The 21,563-nt window shown below is 47.6% G+C and overlaps 1 long non-coding RNA gene across 2 annotated transcripts in view; it reads right to left on the bottom strand.

The window, feature by feature from the left end:
- Positions 1 to 339: 339 nt before the first annotated feature.
- The window catches only part of LOC133119361 (uncharacterized), a 30,486-nt gene continuing 9,262 nt past the window's right edge, over positions 340 to 21,563 (bottom strand). Inside the window, exon 3 of one of the 2 annotated variants that reach the window (XR_009706509.1) lies at positions 340 to 440. This is a non-coding gene — a long non-coding RNA (uncharacterized LOC133119361). Of the gene's footprint in view, positions 441 to 3,612; positions 3,643 to 21,563 lie in introns of those variants that run through there. The other variant, XR_009706508.1, reaches the window with a different exon arrangement.

Genomic DNA, 21,563 nt, shown 5'->3' on the forward strand with positions numbered 1-21,563 from the left:
AAGCCCCTTTAGGAATCCTCAGGAGAATCTTTTAACACGGGTGCGGTTTAAGATGTAGTGGCTGATTAACTCCCTGGGGGCAGTGGGCGTCCCTGCTGGGCAGGTGCTGGGAGAAAGAGAGAGAGAGAGAGAGAGACCAGCAGCAAGAACGAGACGGATGGGCTCACCAGACTGTGGAGACGCTGAAAAGACGATAAGAGAGAGAGAGGGGGGGGGGGGGGGGGGGGACAGAGAAAGAGGAGGGAGAGACGGATAGAGAGAGAGAAGGAGAGAGGGATAGAAAGAGGGGGAGGGACGGTGCGGTCTGTGTGTGTAGCAACTTACTGAGTCATGTCAGTCGCCACAAGCAAGGGAATGTCCTCCAGACAAAGTCCATGTTACCCACAATGCTGCAGGCCTCTGCGCATGGACATCCCAGTCTGTTTTTAACAGATATTTACCTGTGTAAAACAGATATTTACCTGTGTAAAACAGATATTGATATTTATGGTAAATGGCAAATGATTGGCATTTATATCGCGCCTTTATCCAAAGTGCTGTAAAATTGATGCTGCTCATTCACCCATTCACACACACTCACACACCGACGGCGATTGTCTGCCATACAAGGCACCAACCCGCTCGTCAGGAGCATTTAGGTGTCTCAGGGACACTTCGACACACCCAGGGTGTGGGATCGAACCGGCAACCCTCCGACTGCCAGGCGACCGCTCTTACCTCCTGAATGCAGAATATACAAGTAACCTATAATAGACTCATGAAGATTCATTTTCTGGGAGAGACAGAGAGATGGAGAGCTCCGCTGACACCGTATCTCATGTGATTTAACGTGCGTGTCGCGGGGGGATTCAGCGTCCGACGGGGCCGTCACGCTCTCAAACGCACGCACCATTCCGCTCGCATTTCACGCCTCGTTTTTCAGCTAATTTCACAACTCGGCGCGGCGCTCTCCGTCTCCCGGGAGAGACGGTCAAGCGGGTGCAGAGGCAGGGCGCCGACCGTGCGGCTCGGAGCCGCAGAGACGTCAGGGGGTCGGAGCGAGAGTCCTGCACCCCCAAACCCTCAGTGTCTCCTCCGGGCCCCCGGCGGGGTAAATCCTTGGAGTGCTCGTTCACAAAGGGCACACGGTCTGCTTAACCCCCCCCCCCGTCACGGTCTGATTCCAGTGTGATGAGCCAACTATACCTGTCAACCTGTCACAGGGAATTATCATTTCTATCATTTTATACTTATTCTTCTAGTGTAATGTCTCGCTTTGTATACTTCAATTGAAATAATGTATATATACTTTTTTCTTTTTTTTAGGTGAGGTTCTAGCATAAGCCCCCTGGGGTTTCCAAACCTCTCCTGCACACTGATTAAGTATTTGTTCTGTATAAGTGTCCTGAATTGTACATTATTAATTTTATTAATATCTGCGCTGCCAGCGCGGGCGCGTTTGGGTTGGCCGGGCCTCGGCGGGGGTAAACAGGAAGGAGCAGCGAGCGCGGGATCGGGGGGGCCCGCCGGCGGCTCGCCACGGAACAGCCAAGAGCCCAGACAGATAAGCGCGACAAAAAAAAACAAAAAACAACCGAGTTTATTTCTGTCTGCCCGGCACCCAATCGCTCCGACTGCAACACGTCCCCCCCCCCCCCCGCCCCAGCCCCCAACCTTAATCCCAACTGCAGCCACCCCATCCCAACCCCCCCCACCCCCACCCCAAAACTAGCCGTGCCAGCCCTTGACCCCTAAAAACAGCCAAAAGCAGGGCTGAAAAGAAAACACTCCACCTAATGTAGGGAGCCAAATAACAAGGGGGGGGGGGGGGGGGGAGTCAAAGAGGACCTCAGTGGTCAGTTTTTTCGAGTCTGGTTGATGACACACTGTCAGTGTAATTGAGCTGCCGTCTGAGGGTCTTAAAAAAAACGAGACGTTTGCCTGAGGACAAAAATACGAGCGGGGGGGGGGTCTTTAACGAGAGCAGCCGACGGCGTCTGCAGCTTGTCACTTTGTCGTCTGAGGTCTGATGCGTTTCCTCTCCTAAGTGCTTTCTGCTACCAGTTGCCTGGCTGTCTCGGGGCACGCAGCACAAGTGAAATGTGTTTGGAAGACGACGCCACAGTTGGGTCCACTGGGCTGGATAAAAAAAAAAAAAAGAAAGAAATAACTGTCTTCATTCTGAGACCCTGGGGGGGGGGCATGGCTGAATAGTGTTTGAGTCATAAAACAATTGACATTTCGAAAAAAACTAATTTAGTACTTTAATCCATTGTCGGGTTGTCATGCTTGCACACACCTGCCAGATTCACCCACAGGGACTTTGAAAGTATGAACCAAAACTGAAATCAAAGAAACACCTCTGGCAAGTTTCACTTTTCAATGTGAGATTAATGGGCCAAGGATGTCTGGGGCTATAAACCTTTACTCTTTAATTCATAGTAATCCTAGAGTAGTTGTGCTTGGGTATAGATTAGTGCATTATATAAATTAAATGCATAAAAAAGGGTTTTTCTCTTAAATCGTGACATTTTACGAGCCGAACGAGTGTAACTCCTGCTATTCGATGCATAATGCTGAAATGTAGGGTGTGTTGTTGACCTTGCATAACACCGCAGACTCACTTCACCTGGGACGTACTTCTGTAAGGACACACGGTGGATGTGTAGGTGGATATTGAGTTTCAGGATTAAAGGATCTGCAGTCATGTTATCTCTTTTTTTTCCCCCCACACCTTTTCAAAAGGCATGTTTCCCAATGTGAGGTTAAGCCACAGCCACAACTACAACAGCCACAACTACAAACAGTTAGAATAAAGTATTTTGTTCAATGTACAGACAGTGAGCTCCATAATGTTTTGGACAACATTAGCAGGGTCCATTTCTTGATTTACACATCTAAAATTTGAAAAAAATTCAAATCAAGAAAAAAAAGATGTCTTTGTCTATGTGCATGTTGTCAGGTGTTCTGGAGTGACGGAGCAAGTATTCAGCCCTTTTGGCAGGATAGAAATGAAATTTTTTTCATTGTTTCATTTACACAAATATGGATTTGCATTAGCCTGCCTAACCTTAGGCCCACAATTCTGAAGCTCTTTTTACCCATCGCTGTCGAAGACGGTTGAGGGGCGCAGCTGTTCCTCGAACGCGCCGCGCTACTCGTTCGGCTATTTTTGGAACCCCTGTTTATCCTCTCCGAGGGGCACTGTACCAGGCTGCCCGCTGGAGACTCCGCACGTCAGCCTGTGAAACGTCACGGCACGGCTCGTTCATAACCGAGCTTGTTGCTCCACCGCGGGGAGCGTGTTGAGAAACAACTGGATGTAATTTAAACGGCACACAATGACAGGGTGAAGAATGCCTGCACATTTTCAACGCTTTTTCAACCGTATCTCGGAGTTTGCAAGCCCATTAATGCGGGCCCATGGGGCAGCCGTCCCAGAGATATTGATGGGGCCTCTGCATTCATACAACACAAATTATTTAAGCGTAGGTCGATGAGACACAGCAGGTGGAATAGTTCACTTATAACTGATTGGACTTCACTTGTATTATTTAATACAATGGCTCTAAGGAGTACCAGTACCCAATAGTCAGTGTCTACATACATGGAATTGAAAAAAGGCAATTCGCCCACCTTTTTGCCTGACTGTCCTTCTGAGCCCTGGAGAGGAACAAGAGATATCTGTTATCAGAAGTGCTGTTTTTCCGTCAAAAAAAAAAAAACACCAGCACAAATCCTCAATGTTTTATCTGCTACAAGTGCAGGAATTCCAAACCTGAAATTTTACATTTAATAAGCACTTGCCATGAGCCACACGGCATTCTTTCACCGACACTCGACATCTTAAAGTTGTGCAATTAACGTGCAACTTTCACAACTGCAAGTATTCTAATGGTCAAATGTTATAATTGACAATCGCATGCATTCCAGTTGTCAGATTTGAAATGTAATCAGTATGCATAAAGGTTTTATGTGAAAATGACACATATTTCTAATCCTCGGTTTTAATCTGTTACAAGCATTGCATTACAGTTGTCCATTTGTACGGCACCATGTATAAAGTACACTTCACCAGACATTTAAATGATTTCACCAGTACATTTACAAATGCCACTTTTAGCTTTGGATTGGAGTCCCATGAGGTCAATGGACTAGGAGAAGTACATTTACATGCATCGCAAAAGCAAAACTATAAATAACTATTTTCTGTTTTTTTTAAATGCTTTGAACTTGACAAGTTGCTCTCATAAGTCACTTTAACCCAGACATCTGTTGTTCAAATTTACCACTGCACTGTGTGCCTCCAATTCCAAGTCTCGTTCACAACACCTTTCACTGCCAACTACTCCCGTGATGGGATTCCACCAGTCATTACGCACACGAACATCCACGAAAAGCTTCATTCGGCAGTAATTTGATATTTCCTTAAAGGAAAGAGGAAACGGTCACAATGTGTTTGCTTTGCAGGAGGAGGCTGCATCAGTAAAATGGATGAAAGGACAATAAGACACTCTGGTGAAGTCATCCATCTCCTGTCAATTCCCAAAATGGAGGTTTACACATACATACGGGGTATAGTTGCTGCACTCCGAACATACAGCGTAAGCATGAGGTTCAAGACAACATTACACTCTGATTTTTACTGGAAGCATGAGTTTCAAATAAGAAGCTGAAATACACAAAAAAAAAGAAATTGAGAACAACAATTTGCCCATTTAACAGATGAAGGTGTAACTGATTAATTCTCTCGGTGTGGCTGACCAAAACAATCTAGTTAGAGATATCGGCGGCGAAAACTGCACATTTTGGTAGATCTATACATCAGAAATACCCCTTCTCATTTTTGAAGAACTACAGTTGTGGGTATTTAGAATTTATGGATAGCTTTGAAGACAGATAGCTTCTTGCCCCACTTTTGAATGTAGTTACCTCAGAAAAGGTATGAACAGCAACACTGTCTGAGGTGGTCGGACAACGCGCCGTATGAAGCAGTTCATTGAAGCATGTGGAAGCCTACATTGTAGTCTTCAGTGAAGCAGTTTGGGGCTAAATCTCTGCACAGTGGTCTGAGAGTTCATTTAAATCAGGAGGACAGCGGATTAAAAGTAAAAGTTCATTTTAAAGTGAAATCCCCCATAAAATAACTACGAAGCCACAGCTTTTAGGGTAAGAAGCAGAACTTCAGACCAGGCACTTGAAGACTTTGGATGAACAGCAGTGAATCCGAGCACATTCTGGACGGTGAGGAAAAATCCGGCACGTTTTCAGATCATTTCAGGCCTTCTCTGCCCCGCTGAGAGGACTGCACATGTTCCCTCTGTACGGGGGGAAGGCACGGAAGGCCGTTCCCAGCACACGCGACCCCTTCTCCCCCGAATATTAAGCCGTAGAGGGGTATGCGGACACCCCCACCGGGTGGGGGAATCATGGCGTTGGGACCACTGGCAGGCTTCTCCTGTCCCCGGTAGACTGACAAGGTTCACACACCACGTTTAACGGTCATGAGTTACCAGTCCAGAGAGAGAGGGTCCGTCCTCCACTGGCTACTTATTCTGCGCTATATTTCACGCAGGAGGGAGCGCTGAGTGTGGGTGCATTACAACAGCATGCGGGAGAGGCTGAGGGCTGAGCTGTAGCTCTTGAGCACTGGGACTGCTTCCCCCTTTTTTCTCAACTATTTTTCGACACTTTTTTTTTTATCTTTACACAGCCACAACCGACTGAAACTCAAATCGAAAGTGAACAATCGGTTCTTAATGCGATCAACGTGACGCAAACTCAACTTTCGTCCAATTGAGATGTAAAAACACGCTGCAATGTTTCGAGCGCAAAGAAAACCAGTTGGACTCAAAACCCCTTCCTCGGGAGGGAAAATATGCAAGTCTAATTTAGACGGAGCTGCACAAGATGGACCCTCAATTTATGTTTCCCAAGTGTTCAAATTTAATAAATAAAGCCCCCGTGGGGATTAAGTCAGTTATTTTCCAGGATATATTTATCATACTGTCGATCGATGAGGACTCTGCCTTTGACAAGTCATGCAATAATGAGTTGTGTACATGACCTGCAATCACCAGTGTTGAGTAATAACTTCCATCTGCCCAACAAAATCCATGTGGCATCAATCTTGAGCACGCAGGGCCCACTTTTCACAAAGATTAAAACCCTCATAAACAAACGAAGAACCTTCACCCACTGCCCAACCCCCATCCTCCTACCACCACCCCCCCCCACCCTCCCCTCCCCTCCCTCCCTCCCTTCCAGGAGCACAGCTGGACTCTGGGTGAAGCAACAAAAAAAGAAGCCCCCAAGCAGCAAAGTTTCCGTGAAACCGCAGAGCAAAAACCCCCTTCCATTGCTGCACACGAGAAACCGTGACAATCTGTTTGCCGAAGTTTCTCGATCCTCCCTCTCCGAGTGCATCGCCTCGCCCCAGACCTGGAAGAGCGATCAGCAAGCTCAAGACTGTGAAAATGATCTCCTCTCTGCCACACACTCTTGAGGGGGATCAGTTCAAAACCTTTTAAAACTCATATTTTTTTTTAAAAACCACCACACTGGGATTACTGCACCGGGAGATACCTGGAGGTGTTGATGGAAAGACACAGACGTCTGATCGCGTCGCGTGTGCGGACAGAGGGGCCGGTCGCCGCGGTATAACGCGGCAGCAAAACGCCAGGAGAGACAGGAAGGGGTTAAAACGATAAATGACATTGCTCCAGCTTCTACTTCTCACCGTTGTTCTTGATTCTTTTGCCACGAGCGCAGAGGCTGTACCTGCCAAGCTTTCCGCCCATTTTCCCTCTCCCTCCGCCCCGGACCTGTCAGATTCCATAAGTGAAAACATACTGCATATATATTTTACGGTCAAGATGGATTTTCAATGTGTAAACCATTTCTCCGTATGACATCACCCTGAGGTCTTTAAATGCATTATGTAGCACCAGATCCATTTCTGAAGGAGAAACGGTTTCTTAGCTGCAGTAATTCACTTTGGAAAAAAGCTCCTCGTTCAAGGCATCTTTCTTGAATTTTGCTAATGCGAGTTAAAACTGCATTATCACTTTCACAGGACGTGTGACCACGTATAACATCTGGGTGTGGAAAACGGTGGGAAGCAGCATTTTGCTTAAAGTAAAGTAAGCATGCCAAAACAAATCCCGTTCCTGATGACAGCAAAAATAAGTGAGGTAAGGCATTGCAGGTCAGTGGGGATAAAACATTTCCCCAAAATCCAACTTAACCAAAAAAATTAGGGCCCAACATTGCATTGCAAAATAATGTTATGTTTACAGAATACACGAGGCACATAAATACCATCACTGCAATTGTGACAGTAGTTGTCCAGAAAAGCAATATCTACTCATTATGAATCACTGGCAAATTCCTTCAGGGTTTAGTCATGGATGACATACTTATTTTCAAAGTTTCTGGTATCAGGGCCGTTTGTTCGCCCCTCCCAAACAAGTCGTTGTTTTCGCAGGCTTAAATGTTCTTTGTATTAATAGCTGTGATTAAGCCACTTTCTTTCACAACTCCCAAACAACCTCCGGAAAAAAACGAGAGTGAAACTCAATCTGGAACCACAGTATGTCGGGCGCGGCGTTCTATCGCCATCGGAGACAAGCTCTTCAGTGTTCACCTACGGCGGGAAAAACACTTTGGAGCGGAGCTGTCTGTTAAAAAAGCGTTCAGAGCCCAGCTGTAAGAGCCAAGTTTCGATCGGATCAGTCCAAGGCGGTTTAGGCCAAAATGATTTCCGCTGTTTATCCCTTCATGCTTGCCACTGTGTTTCTGATTAATCCTTAAAGATGGCAGAATAGTTTACCTGATGGATTTAGCCAAAGGCAAACAGTTAGAGGAATTAGACCTATACATCCCTCCCTCCCTTCCCCCTCTCTTTCTCTCTCTCTCTCTCTCTCTCAGCTGCACACAGTGGTGGCTCCTGTTTTTCTTGGATTTCATAGTTGTCCCTTTTTCACTGTAAACCGTGAAATTATCATCAAATATCTGTCAGAGTTTCCTAATGGTGCCTGCGGTCTCTCCGCGGTGCTGGAACTCAATTAGCATTCCTTCACTGTTTTACAAGAGCTTCGCACTTGAAGGGGTAGGTTGAACGGGGAGGTAGACAGTGCCCACAAATTCATTATCTTGAGTTGGCTTGTATTTCATTTAGCTGCTTCCTCTCTGAGGACCAAAGCTTAACCAGACCATTTTATTTCACTTTTCCACCGGGCGAGGAGAACCTGTCAACACAGCCTTTACAATAGATAGCATCACAAACCGCGCACCCTTTTCAAGCGATGAAGTCATGCAATTTCCCCCAGGAGCTACTCGAGTCTCTGAAGAAAGAAAAAGAAGGCTGTTCTCTCCTCTTATTCTCAGATGAGGACGTCACTCGCCAGGTGCACCTGCAACCACGCATGTCTCGTGTGTCTAATTCATCCAATTGTCTGACCCCCCCATTGAAGGAAAAACGCTGAGCAACTGAAAAAATTATGGGGACAGTTTGCCCAGATAATAGTGTGCAACACAAGCAGATGACAAAAAAAATAAAATAAAATCTACTCCAGATTTTTAAGAGACCAATCACTATTTGTCTAGAACAGTTTTATCTGTTAGATATTGTTCATGGTTTATAGAGGAGTGTTGAAACCAGTTGAACAATACATTGGACATAGCACTTATCTCTCAACATATTCCTCAGTAGACCACATTGATTAGATACCAGGCTCCTTTCCTGCACGAGAGAATTTTATCTGGCCTGACTCAGTTTGGACAACCATGGTACTATTTTGAATCAAAGTCCCAGCGTTGACTCAGATTTGCCTATGTGCGTTTCCTTCTCCATGGAATCAAACATTTTTCCTCGTATAATTCAGGCAGAACATACAGCACACAAGTTGTCAAAACGCCTGGAGCTACGCCGACTCCTTTCTTTCTCGCTGCGCTGACCCCACCAGCTCTCTTCTGCGAAACGCGGAAGCCCCTGGCTCTGACGCTGTGCCTGTACACTGCGGCCCCTCTCCCCGGCTCGTTAACAAAGAGGAGACAGTGTCAGGTTGAAGGCCCGGGTGAAGAAGGGAAAAAAAAAAGAAAAAAACACCGCAGCTTTTCAGTCCTCTGGATATATGGACACAATGCACAACAAAGCTGTTTTTGTTGTTGTTTTACTATGCAAAAAGTTTACTCCCATGAGAAACGGCCCCCGTGACATCATCTGATCTGACTGCGTCTTTGTGTGTGGGAGACAAAGGGCCGGAGTGGCCCCGGCGGCGAGGAGCTCTCTCTCTTTTCACCGCCGGCCCCTGACACCAGCGGGGCACGGTTCACCACGTAGTGCCCGTGTGGGGGGGGGGGGGGGGGGGGGGTTAGTGTGCCGGGACGGGGACAAATATAACATTTGTAAGCCTGAATTGAGTGCAAATTAACGTCTTGTTACAGAAACAAAACAAAAAAAAAAACGGCTTTTCCTCCACCACCCCCCCAACCTTCCCCCCTACATGTGGCCAGAGCGGTGGAGACGCTTCACCCCGGCATTCCCAGGCCCGGACAGCGATGGGAATGGGGAGGGGACAGAGATGGGAATGTGGGGGGACAGAGATGGGAATGGGACAGTCTGGCTGCCCAGACCCATCCAAGAGAATGTCCACTTTATGATGGCCCATTCCCAACCCGATTGGCCAACATTTGCCCGTCGTCTCAGTCTGAGAGCTCCGGATGGGCTCAGCACGTCCAGGGCGAAAGAGGACGAGACCGTCTGCTCTGTACTGGGTCCGGTTCCTGATTAAACACCGTGCGACTCTACACAAGCACTCTGGGACCTGGGGTTCTCCCTCCCTTTGTCAAAGGAAACCGGAGACTAGTCCAGGGGTCAGCAACCCAGAGTCCGGGAGAGCCGCAGGGTGTGCCTGCACTTTGTTCTCACCTTAAAAAAAAGAAATCAGGGACCGATTCAGACACAAGAAACCAGGCGAGGTGAACTGCGTCATCGACTTGTTTTCACCCATCAGCTGAGTAACAAACGAAACTCAGCACGCCCTGGGGCTCTCAATGGACTTGTCTCTGTGCCCGCATTGTTACTGCGATGGGTGTGGTGGCAGCAGGGATCCGTCCGTTGAACGGCTTCTGTCTGATATTTATAAAGTATCACATGAGCAGTATTAGCAGCATCATGAAGTAAGCGCTGGCCGCGTGAAGGAGGAGACTCGCAGCCGACTGTAGTCACGGTAACCAAGAGGCACGCTTGTGAGACAGAGTTGTAAGCCTCGAGACCACCGAGGCCTGGGTTGGGGCGGCCTGTAGCGTAGTGGTTAAGGTGCATGACTGGGACCCGCAAGGTCGGTGGTTCGATTCCCCCGGTGTAGCCACAATAAGATCCACACAGAGCAAGGCCCTTAACCCTGCATTGCTCCAGGGGAGGATTGTCTCCTGCTTAGTATAATCAACTGTACGTCGCTCTGGATAAGAGCATCTGCCAAATGCCAGTAATATAATTTCTTGGAGCCATTGAGTCTTGGTCTTGACCTCAAGGCCAAACATTATTTTATGATTAATACATTTAAATGACATTACATTAACGGCATTAATGGCTTATCCAGAGCGATGTACAGTTGATTAGACTAAGCAGGAGACAATCCTCCCCTGGAGCAATACAGGGTTAAGGGCCTTGCTCAAGGGTCCAACGGCTGTGTGGATCTTATTGTGGCAACACCGGGGATCGAACCGCCAACCTTGCAGGTCCCAGTCATTTACCTTAACCACTACACTACAGGCCGTCCCTAAATAGAATAAAATGATGACCAGGATGGCCTGGTGTTACAGTTACCATTGGAAAGTGTGAGCCATCTTCATCTTGGTCTTGACCGTAAAGCATCTTGGTCTTGTCTTGGTCTCGACTACAACACTGCTACACGGTAAATAAATAGTGAATGCGGAGATGGTTTGAGCAGTGCTTTGTGCCGGTATGTTGGATGGCTTACACTGCCACGCTCAAGAAGAAAATATCATAAAAAACAGGAAAGGTGTTCCAAACTTGTGCAGCACGCACACAAAGCCTGCTTTAAACGTGTCAGTCAAACGATAAATGTTTATGGGAATTCCAGCTCGTAAAGTCGCAGTAATGTGTATATTACTGGAAATGCTGCGACAACCGCCAAAAAAAAAAGCTAATGCGTCGGGGTGCTTTCCCAGGTCCTTCAAACTAAAAACTTAATTGCAGCAGATTTAAGAAACGCTCCAATCGGACTTCACTGGATGCACGCACCTCGGCTGTCATCCCAAACCCGGGGGTCCGTTAGAGTGCATTCCGACGGATTCCAATTAACTATTCATGCCCGGTGAATATAGGGAAGTCTGTGAAGTGCGGAAAATAAATACCAGCATTAACAGTGTGTTTACCGCGGTCGCCTCAGCCATTACACGGGGTGAAACATGAGCCGATTCTGACACATTGAGACCACACTTAGCTTACAGTAAGTGTCTGCTGGGAGCTGTGCCCCCCCCCCCCCCCCAGCACCCTCAATAGAGACAAAGGGAGGGGGTGCGATGTAAGGAGAGACACTTAAAAAGTCCTTTGAGAGAAGAAAGAGGGATTTAATCCTCCTTTGCAAATCCGACGGCTAACAATCGGGCGACGTGGGAGAGAAGAATCGGCCACTCGACGCGACCCGCTAACGCTGTGCTGTGGGACCTGGGCTCTACGTGTGCGGTGATGGGACCGTCCTGATGCGCGCTACCTCACACATGTAAACACACACGCACGCACGCACGCACGCACGCACGCACACACACACACACACACACACACACACACACACACACACACACACACACACACAAACACAAACACAAACACACGCACAAACACACACACACACACAAACACAACCACACACACACACACACAAACACACACACACACACACACAAACACACACACACACACAAACACAAACACATGCACAAACACACACACACACACACACACAGGCACACGCGCACACAGATACACACACACGCATGCAGGCATGCACGCACACACACAGACACACACACACACACACCTACACGTGCACACGTGCACACATGCACAAACACGCACAAACACACACACACACACAGACACACACGCATGCAGCACGCGCACACACACACACACACACACACCCACAGACACACACACACAGGCATGCACCCACATACCTACACGTGCGCACATGCACAAGCACACACACACACAGACACACACACGCTTGCAGCACGCACACACACAAAGAAACACACACACACAGACACACATACACACACACACACACACACAGGCACGCACACACACACACCTACACGTGCTCACATGCACAAACACTCACACATGCTCAGACACAGACACACACACACAGACACACACACACACACACACACACATACACACAGTGTGCTGCACTTCATCAGGGCGTCTCTGACACTAACAGCGGTACTGAAAGCAGGGCTGAGCGAGGGGAACTCAGCAGCGATGAAGTGAAACACACAAACATCTCTTCCCCCCCATGTTTTACTCCACAGCTTTCAGAACTGCTGCTTTTAGGAAATAAAAGAAAAAAAAATACACAAAAACAAAAAACGCAAGATCCAGATCAAACGGCATGCCGTTCCCGTAACGACCCCTGTCTGCTGCGATTGGCTAGTGGAGCAGAGTGCGGCAGTGAGTCATCCCCTTGGCTCCGGCATGGACACAGCTGTGCTCTGCACCTGCAAACCCCCACACCCCCGTCAGACCCCCACGCACCCCCACCAACCCCCCCACCACCAGCCCCCCCAAGCCCCCTGCACCCCCGTCAGACCCACCCCCACCACCAAAAAACTGCAGAAAACAAGCTGACGGGACCAGGCTTACCCGACTTAATTGATGTCTGTAAACACAAGAAGGGCCGAAGCTATCGCCTCCGCTTTTTTTACGTGTCTGGAGTGTACAGTCTGCAACAAAACAGAAAGGGGGAAGACCGGCCTCCCTGTGAGTCCTGCTCCCCGTCCCACTCGACACAAACGGCCTCTTTTATTTCACGTAGTGCGAAACCGGCTCATCGAGCAGCCCTGAAGCTCGCCGACCCCAACAACAAAAAAGGTATTAATCCCGCCATTACGCTTTTAATTAAAAGCCGCTGACACCTTATTATGCGGGGTTTAAAAGTCTTTCAGGAACAGTGCGGGGGCATGAAAGGGGTTTATTACCGGCCCCCTTTGTCGTACGTGTATCCCCGTGTAGATGAATGGCATTGGGTTTTCATTGCAGGGCACATTCAGCTAAACTGTTTAATTAACTGAACTGGAAACAGGAGCAGAGAGGGATTGACGAGGGGGCGCAATGAGAGTTTCATCTGCCCCCCCTCCTGCATCTGCCCCCTCCCGAGTCCTTGAAATTAGGAAATTAATAACATTTCAGACATTCAAATCTGGGGAGGCGAATGAGGTTCTGGCATGCCGAACCCAACCAGAATCTTACTCCAGTTGCCATTAGGTAAATGCATGGAAAGGCAAAAATTCCTGTATGAAATATGGAATCACCTGCATTTCAATCACCGAAATAAGTTAGGCCCCCAGAAGTTAGGCTGCCACAGAAATGGCTACGGCTGCTTCTTCCACTCGGTGCCTCTTCCTCCCAGTCACACACGCACTTGCACTCGTCATCTATGGCTGACAGTTCACCCTTATCAAGTGAAAATCACACAGCCGGTAAAGTCTCAGCCCTATCGAGGGAAGTTTTTATTTCTCCTACCGCACCTTCCCCTCTGGGATCAGGCAGCTGTCCCTCAAAGTGAGTTTCAGTCAATCACTTTAACTGAAATGAGTTGAAATCAGCACCGCGTTCAGTACCTCCTCTCTCCAGGGACCTTGTGAAGCTACATTTCAGTGACTGCTATTTCAGGTTAAATGGCTGCCATTTATATAGCGCCGTTATAATTGATGCTTCTCATTCACCAAATCACACACACACTCACACACACCGACCAGCTGGTCAGGAGCATTCGGGGGTTAGGCGTCTTGCTCAGGGACACCACGACACACCCAGGGCGGCAACCCCTCCGACCGCCAGGCGACTGCTCTTACCGCCTGAGCTAATGACCATGTGAAGAGGATTTTGTAATCCTTTTTGCTTTGTCATGCAGAGGCAGGACATACAGTCAGGTCCATAAATATTGGGACATCGACACAATTCTCCTCTTTTTGGCTCTACACTCCACCACAATGGATTTGAAATGAAACGAACAAGACGCGCTTTAACTGCAGACGATGCAGGCGATGCGGTTAACCGTGTGTGTTCACACTCCCATCTCACCCGGGGTTCAGCGGCGCTGCCACTGAACTGTAGGCCGCTCTCTCTGCCCAGCTCCGCTAACAAAAGCGGGCTTAATCGCGGCCCACGTCCTGCCGGCGGAGCCCGTCGGCGCGGCCGCGGCTCAGATAGCCATCGCGCCCATCTGGAGGAGTACCTGGCAGCAATTTGCTCAGCCCGATTTCCAGTAAGGCTTAACCGTGACACAAAAGCGGCGATGCAGAGATCTGGAAGGGAGCGCCTGCCGACAGATGGACCGGCAGGCCGCAGAGCTCCCCCCGAATAGTCATGGCCATCCTCAGTCTGGTCCTCTCCACCTATTGTTCCGTATAAATACATTTTTACAAATACTTTGATTACTTTTTGATTAAAAGCACATGGATTCTTCATACATTCATGAAACATGAAACTGACTGCAGATTTCCTATATATATGTTAGTTTTCTTCTGTCGTTATGCATGTGACAATTGCTATACAAGTTCATTTCTTTCAGGGAAAGTACCTTGTTCAAGCCCTTCAGGGTTTTGTTTTCAATTTTCCCTGCACACTCCTTCCCTTCCTTTGTTTGCTGTTCTTAAATTTTAGATTCTGTGCAAATAAAATAAATAATAAATACTGATCACTGTGCAGAATCTGCAGGAAGTGTATGCCCATGTAAACACATAGAACTGTAGATGCTGGTATATACACAACCCTGTACAAATACATTGACAGAGATTACATTACATAAATGGCATTTGGCAGACGCTCTTATCCAGTGCGACGTACAGTTGATTAGACTGAAGCAGGAGACAATCCTCCCCTGGAGCAATGCAGGGTTAAGGGCCTTGCTCAAGGGCCCAACGGCTGTGCAGATCTTATTGTGGCTAAGGATTAAAGTACGGATTAATTTCTCAATAGTAGTTAGTTAACAGCGACATTAGCTCATTCCAATTCCTGGAACCTTATTGTAAAGTGATGATGGTGGTCTTCGTTCATTCACTGACTCATCCAAGCAGGCAGGGGAAATTCACCTCCCGTTCACCAGTAACGTCCTATCAATTTTAGGAACATAAATAACTTACAATAGCAAAAACATATAATAAAATACGGCAAGACCTCACCGGCAGAACCAAAAAAAAAAAAAAAAAAAAACAGTTTCACGGCTCGATTTCAGCCAAAATACACCTCCCCGCTCCCCCCCCCTTACTGGGCGTGAGGCGCTGACCGCCGCGCCCGGCGTCCCGTGTTTTGACAGGACATAAGGGTCCGCCTGGGTGGCCGTCCCGCTCCCGGAGCTGGCGGGCCGCTCCTCGGCCCGGTCCGCGCTATCTAATATCTAATATCTTAAGCCAAGCTGCAATAACAGCGCGCTGGACGTGCGATAACAGGGCTCTTCTGCTCGCCTGCGCAGCGTAGCGGCCATCCGCAGGTCACTGCGCGTCCATCATCGCGGTGGTCCGTTTGAGAACCTCTCAGCTGGTCCACGCTGTGTTTTCATCGTGGAGAGCAGCCATTTCCCCTTAGTGTGTACGAGTGGCACGCGTTCGCTTCATGGGGGGGGGGGGGGGGGGGTTGTCTCCCACACTGGCTAAATACACAATTCACGCGTACGGTGGGTGAGAGAGAGAGAGAAAAGACAACAACGGGGCGGGGTTTAAAGGACCCCTCGGCCTGAGTCACTCGATCGTCCCGTCAGCCCCCGTGTTTGTTGTCCTTCAGGGCCCATACGGGTGAGGGAGTGAGAGAGAGAGAGGAGCAGTCAGCCCAGACTTTAGGGTACCCTCCCAGGTCGTGTGCGATAATATTGTCCTTTCATAATGTCGTTTCGCTCAGACTCGCCCAGGGTGGGATTAGAGAGTAAACGGCAGATAGCACCACTGATAAGAACAACAACCAAAAAAAAGAAGTGACCTTGAGAAATTAATGGGATTACCACAAATTCCTTAAACGGGACGCGCAGATGTTTGAGAGTCGAGACGTGCCACGAGCCCGTGAACTTGGAAGGCGACTCGGGAACAGCGTCGTGTGACATCCCTTAGAACCAAAACCAGCGCAAGGGAAACATTCGAAGCCTGGGAATTGTCACGCCGAAATGTGACCTGATCTCCTCCGTTTGCTGGAAGCCCGCTGCAGGCCTGCAGAATGTCCCTTTTCTGTTAAAACCATCACATCAGGAGCAGCTGCAGCATAATCATGCATATAATGTCAAAAAAAGACATTAAAATAGTCTTGTGTGAAGGGCATTGCAACTGTGTGAACAGTGCATCTCTACAAGGATTGACATTGTATTTTTCCACACTTTGTAAAATTGCAGAAGCATCAGAGTAGAGAGTGAAGGTCGGGGCTTCTACATTTTCAATTTCAGGTGAGACATTAAAAAAAAATGTGTGTACATTTTCTTGCTCAAATGTTATTGGTTTCATCATATTTGGCCCATTTCATTTCATTTCAGTCGAAAAATCACAATTTGGCCATTTGGCCAGTTTTTCAGGTCCGGGGCTCATCATTTCTCTTGATTCTCGGTGGGACGTTTCTCCAGCAGAGGCTGACTGGCCCAGGTTGTGTGTGCTGGAACAGCTGTGAGCGTGAGGCTCCAGCGGCGGCCCCCCCGGGCCACAGGCCCCTCTCACTGCCAGGAGGAACGAGCTGAACAATGGCTGCCCTCAGAACGGCTGTTTCCTGACCCGTCTCATTGCCATAGCAGCCTCTCCTTCCCTCTCCCTCCCTCCTTCCCTCCTTCCCTCTCTCTCTCTCTCTCTCCCATACCACCCTCCATCCCCCTCTCTCTCTCTATCTATCTCTCCCTCTCTCTCTCCCACTCCTACCCTCTCTCTCTCTTTCTCTCTCCCTCTCCCTCCCTCTCTCTCCCCCTCTCTCTCTCTCTCTCCCATTCCCACCCTCCATCCCTCTCTCTCTTTATCTCTCCCTCTCTCTCTCTCCCTCCCTCTCCCAACCTCTCTCCCTCCCTTTCCCTCCCTCCCTCTCTCTCTCTCTCCCTCCTTCCCTCTATCTCTCCCTCTCCCTCTCCCTCCCTCCCTCTCTCCCACCATCTCTATCTCTCCATCTCTCTCTATCTATCTCTCCCTCCCTCTCCCTCCCCCTCTCCCTCTCCCTCTCCCTCCCCCTCCCCCTCCCCCTCCCCCTCCTCTCCCTCTCCCACCCTTCCTCTCTCCCCCTCTCTCTTTCCCTCCCTCACAGTTGTAAAAGCATGAAAAATTCTAATCTTAAACACGCCATAAAGAATAAAATAAAAATGCCAAAGCAAGTCAAGAAAGGAAAAGAAAAAAAAGAGAAAAAAACACACCAGCCAATTCTGATTCAATTTCCTCTCCTTTTAAATGATATCGGTCAAACTATTTTTCCAGGAATATTCTATAAAATCAAGTCCATTCACCTGCTCTCAATTCTAATTTTCCGTAAAATCAACAACAAAAAGTTTCTATTTAATACCGTCCACACATCAATTCCTTCAATTTAAATCCCCTTAATTTAATCATCTTATTTTCTTTGACAAAGTGACTTCTACAAATCGGGTTGGGCTCCACTCTATTTAGTTCCAATTTAAAATGTCTAAGTTTCCCTTCATTTCCAAGTACTGTACAAAGACCGTTTACAAAACCATTCTTGTAAATCCAATTATTGATAAATTCCATCTTTATGAGATTTGAACTTGGAAATGTCCTACGAATTATAATTTCATTGGAATTGGCCCATACCATGTCTACCACTTACATTAATTAATTAAAAATGAGCAGGTCTCTCTTTTTTATTTTATTTTTCTCAGCAATGGGAACACTGAAAATAGTTAAGTGATAACGTCCTTACTAGTTTATAGAACTGATTCCTGAAAATAGTGAAGGTTAAGATAACCTTTAAAACGGCATAAAACGAAACACTGAGGGCCAGTATCACAAACACATATTAAGCCTCGTCCTAGAATACATTCAAATGTGAATGGAGATTCTCCTTTAAAAAAAAACTTTATTTACTCCAGGAATAAACTTAATCTGTGTGTGTAAACCCAGCCCTGAATCTGATAGCAAAGATGCAACTTGGGGGAAGAAAAAGAACCAGGGTCAATTTCCGTAAATCTGCTCTTGGAAGTAGCGTTCTTGGAACAGGCTGGGTCACTCAAGGGTGACTCTGCTCCTCGACCCAGCATCATTCCCATTGATACCCAATAGCAGGGATCACCAACCCTGTTCCTGGAGATCTACTGTCCTGGCGGTTTTCACTTCAACCCTAATTTGGCAAAATAAGCAGCTCAATGAGATCTGAAGCTGTTCAATGAGGTGTGCTTTGTTAGGGTTGGAGTGAAAACCTACAGGACAGTAGATCTCCAGGAATGGGGTGGGCAGCCCTGCTCTAGCTGTTGAATGAGGTGTGCTTTGTTAGGGTTGGAGTGAAAACCTACAAGACAGGAGATCTCCAGGAACAGGGTTGGTGACCACTGCCCAATCGAAATGGGCCCAGACTATTGTAAGGGTAGTGTACCAGAGAACTTTAAAATAAATGTAAAAGACCACGTTTCCTCAACCTCATTGTGACCAGTTGCAGTGGCGACTGGTGGCCATGTACCTGGGTGGAGCACCAAACCGCGCACACACACACACACACACACACACACACACGCACACACACACACACACACACACACACACACACGCACACACACACGCAGGCACACCTCTTCACACACACACCCATACTCACCTCCAACCTTTATAATTACAAAAGACGAAAAAAAATGCCAATATTAACTATATACAAAAACATTTATTTCAGTAATCTTCCTGTAACCTTTGAGACTTAATAAACTGTATGGGGTTAATACAATAATGACCATCTCCGGTGTCTGTAAACAGTATTATATGAAATAACACCAGGGGGGTATATCACGAAGCAGGATTACTGAGTTAGATGGAATAATTCACAGAGTAAAATAAGAACCCTTCCAAAAATGAAACATGGACTGGAGTAGGCTTAAAAACAGCCGTTCCAGGTTGTACTCGGTGAACTTATCCAACTCAGTGATCCTGCTTCCTGCTATCTACCCCCTGAACAGGAAATAAGGAAAAAGTAAATTAAACAACACGCGTAGCGGAAATGGCCAATGAAGCGGGTAAACACCTCCAGCCCCTAAAAGCTAAAAAAAAACAAAACAAACGGCTGCCTCATCAAAATAAGGCCCGTCGAGATTTTTCATTCTCCCAGAGTCAGCTTCAACATAACAAAGCGAAATAAGGTACCGTTTTCCGACGGAAGGATTTTGCAATTCGGCTGGAATTACTCTAAACAACCGCAGTTACTCGGTTCTACCTACGGCGAACGAGGACCGCAACGAATTGTGAAAGAACGAGGTCAAATTCTACCGGGTACGCCGATTTCGGCAAACAAACCAGGGGTGTGTTACATTACTTTCCCCTCCTCCTTCGTGTCCTCGGGCACGTGAGGATGGGAGCAGAGACTGTGGCTGTGACTAAGCTTTCCTTTTTAACGGTCTTTGCTGGAGACGCTGGTAGAGCACCCTGCACTCACAGTTGAACACCTGCTGGTGGAGCCCGCTTGCAGTCTCTGCTTGCATCAAATTCAAAACATTGGTGCTCGCCTTCCAAGTAGTTAAGGGGTCTTCCCCAGCTTACCTACAAAAAATCATCAAACCCTACACCCCTGCCAGACCTCTTCGTTCAGCCTCCACAGGCCGACGGTTCTCCGGAACCTCCACCTCACGCTCATGACTACTGTCTGTTCTGGCTCCACGGTGGTGGAACGAACTCCCCGTTGAGGTCAGAACTGTAGAATCTCTCCCCACCTTCAAGAGCAAACTGAAGACGCACCTCTTCAAGCAGCACCTCTCCCCGTCCCTCCCTACCTCCCTGTGAACCTTAATTGTTGTCTTTGCGATTTACGTTGTGTTTCGGTATTTTTGGTTGGCTAGGTAAGCAGTCTTTGGATAGTTAAGTTTGGTCACTTTTGATTTGTTGTTTGTTTATCCATCCATCCATCCATTATCTGAACCCGCTTATCCTGATCAGGGTCGCAGGGGGGCTGGAGCCTATCCCAGCATTACATTACATTACATTATTGCCATTTGGCAGACGCTCTTATCCAGAGCGACGTACAACAAAGTGCATACCCATAACCAGGGATAAGTTCGCTGAAAGACCCTAGAGGGAAGTACAATTTCAACTGCTACCTGTACAACAAAGATAAGGACAAGGGCCTTTTTTTTTTTTCAAACAGAGCAAAACTATCCAAACACTGCTTACCTAGCCAACTAAAAATACCGATACACAAAGCAAGTCACAGAGACAACAATTAAGGTTCACAGGGAGGTAGGGAGGGATGGGGAGAGGTGCTGCTTGAAGAGGTGTGTCTTCAGCTTGCGCTTGAAGGTGGGGAGAGATTCTATAGTTCTGACCTCAACGGGGAGTTCGTTCCACCACCGTGGAGCCAGAACAGACAGTAGTCGTGAGCGTGAGGTGGAGGTTCTGAGAGGGGGAGGTGTCAAGCGGCCTGTGGAGGCTGAACGAAGAGGTCTGGCAGGGGTGTAGGGTCTGATGATTTTTTGCAGATAAGCTGGGGAAGACATACATTGGGCGACATACATTGGGTGAAAGGCAGGAATACACCCTGGACAGGTCGCCAGTCCATCGCAGGGCACACACGCCATTCACTCACACACTCATACCTACGGGCAATTTAGACTCTCCAATCAGCCTAACGTGCATGTCTTTGGACTGTGGGAGGAAACCGGAGTACCCGGAGGAAACCCACACAGACACGGGGAGAACATGCAAACTCCGCACAGACAGGGACGGGGATTCGAACGGGGATTCGAACCCAGGACCTCCTTGCTGTGAGGCGGCAGTGCTACCCACTGCACCATCCATGCCGCCTGTTTGTTTATTTGTTGTTAAAAATAAAAAATAAAAATAAAAATAAAAATAAAAATAATAATAATAATAATAATAATAATAATAATAATAATAATAAAAATAAAAATAAAAAAATAGGCCCTGGTCCTTATCTTTGTTGTACAGGTAGCAATTGAAATTGTACTTCCCTCTAGGGTCTTTCAGCGCACTTATCCCTGGTTATGGGTATGCACTTTGTTGTACGTCGCTCTGAATAAGAGCGTCTGCCAAATGCCATTAATGTAATGCAATGTAATGCTCTAGAAAAGGCTCTCTGGGCAATACAAATAATCTGACAACCTGCCCCTTCATAATTACGCTCAAACTGATCAAAGAATAGGGTTTATTGG

Source organism: Conger conger, chromosome 19 (genome assembly GCF_963514075.1).
Source record: "Conger conger chromosome 19, fConCon1.1, whole genome shotgun sequence".
Classification (NCBI taxonomy): domain Eukaryota; kingdom Metazoa; phylum Chordata; class Actinopteri; order Anguilliformes; family Congridae; genus Conger; species Conger conger.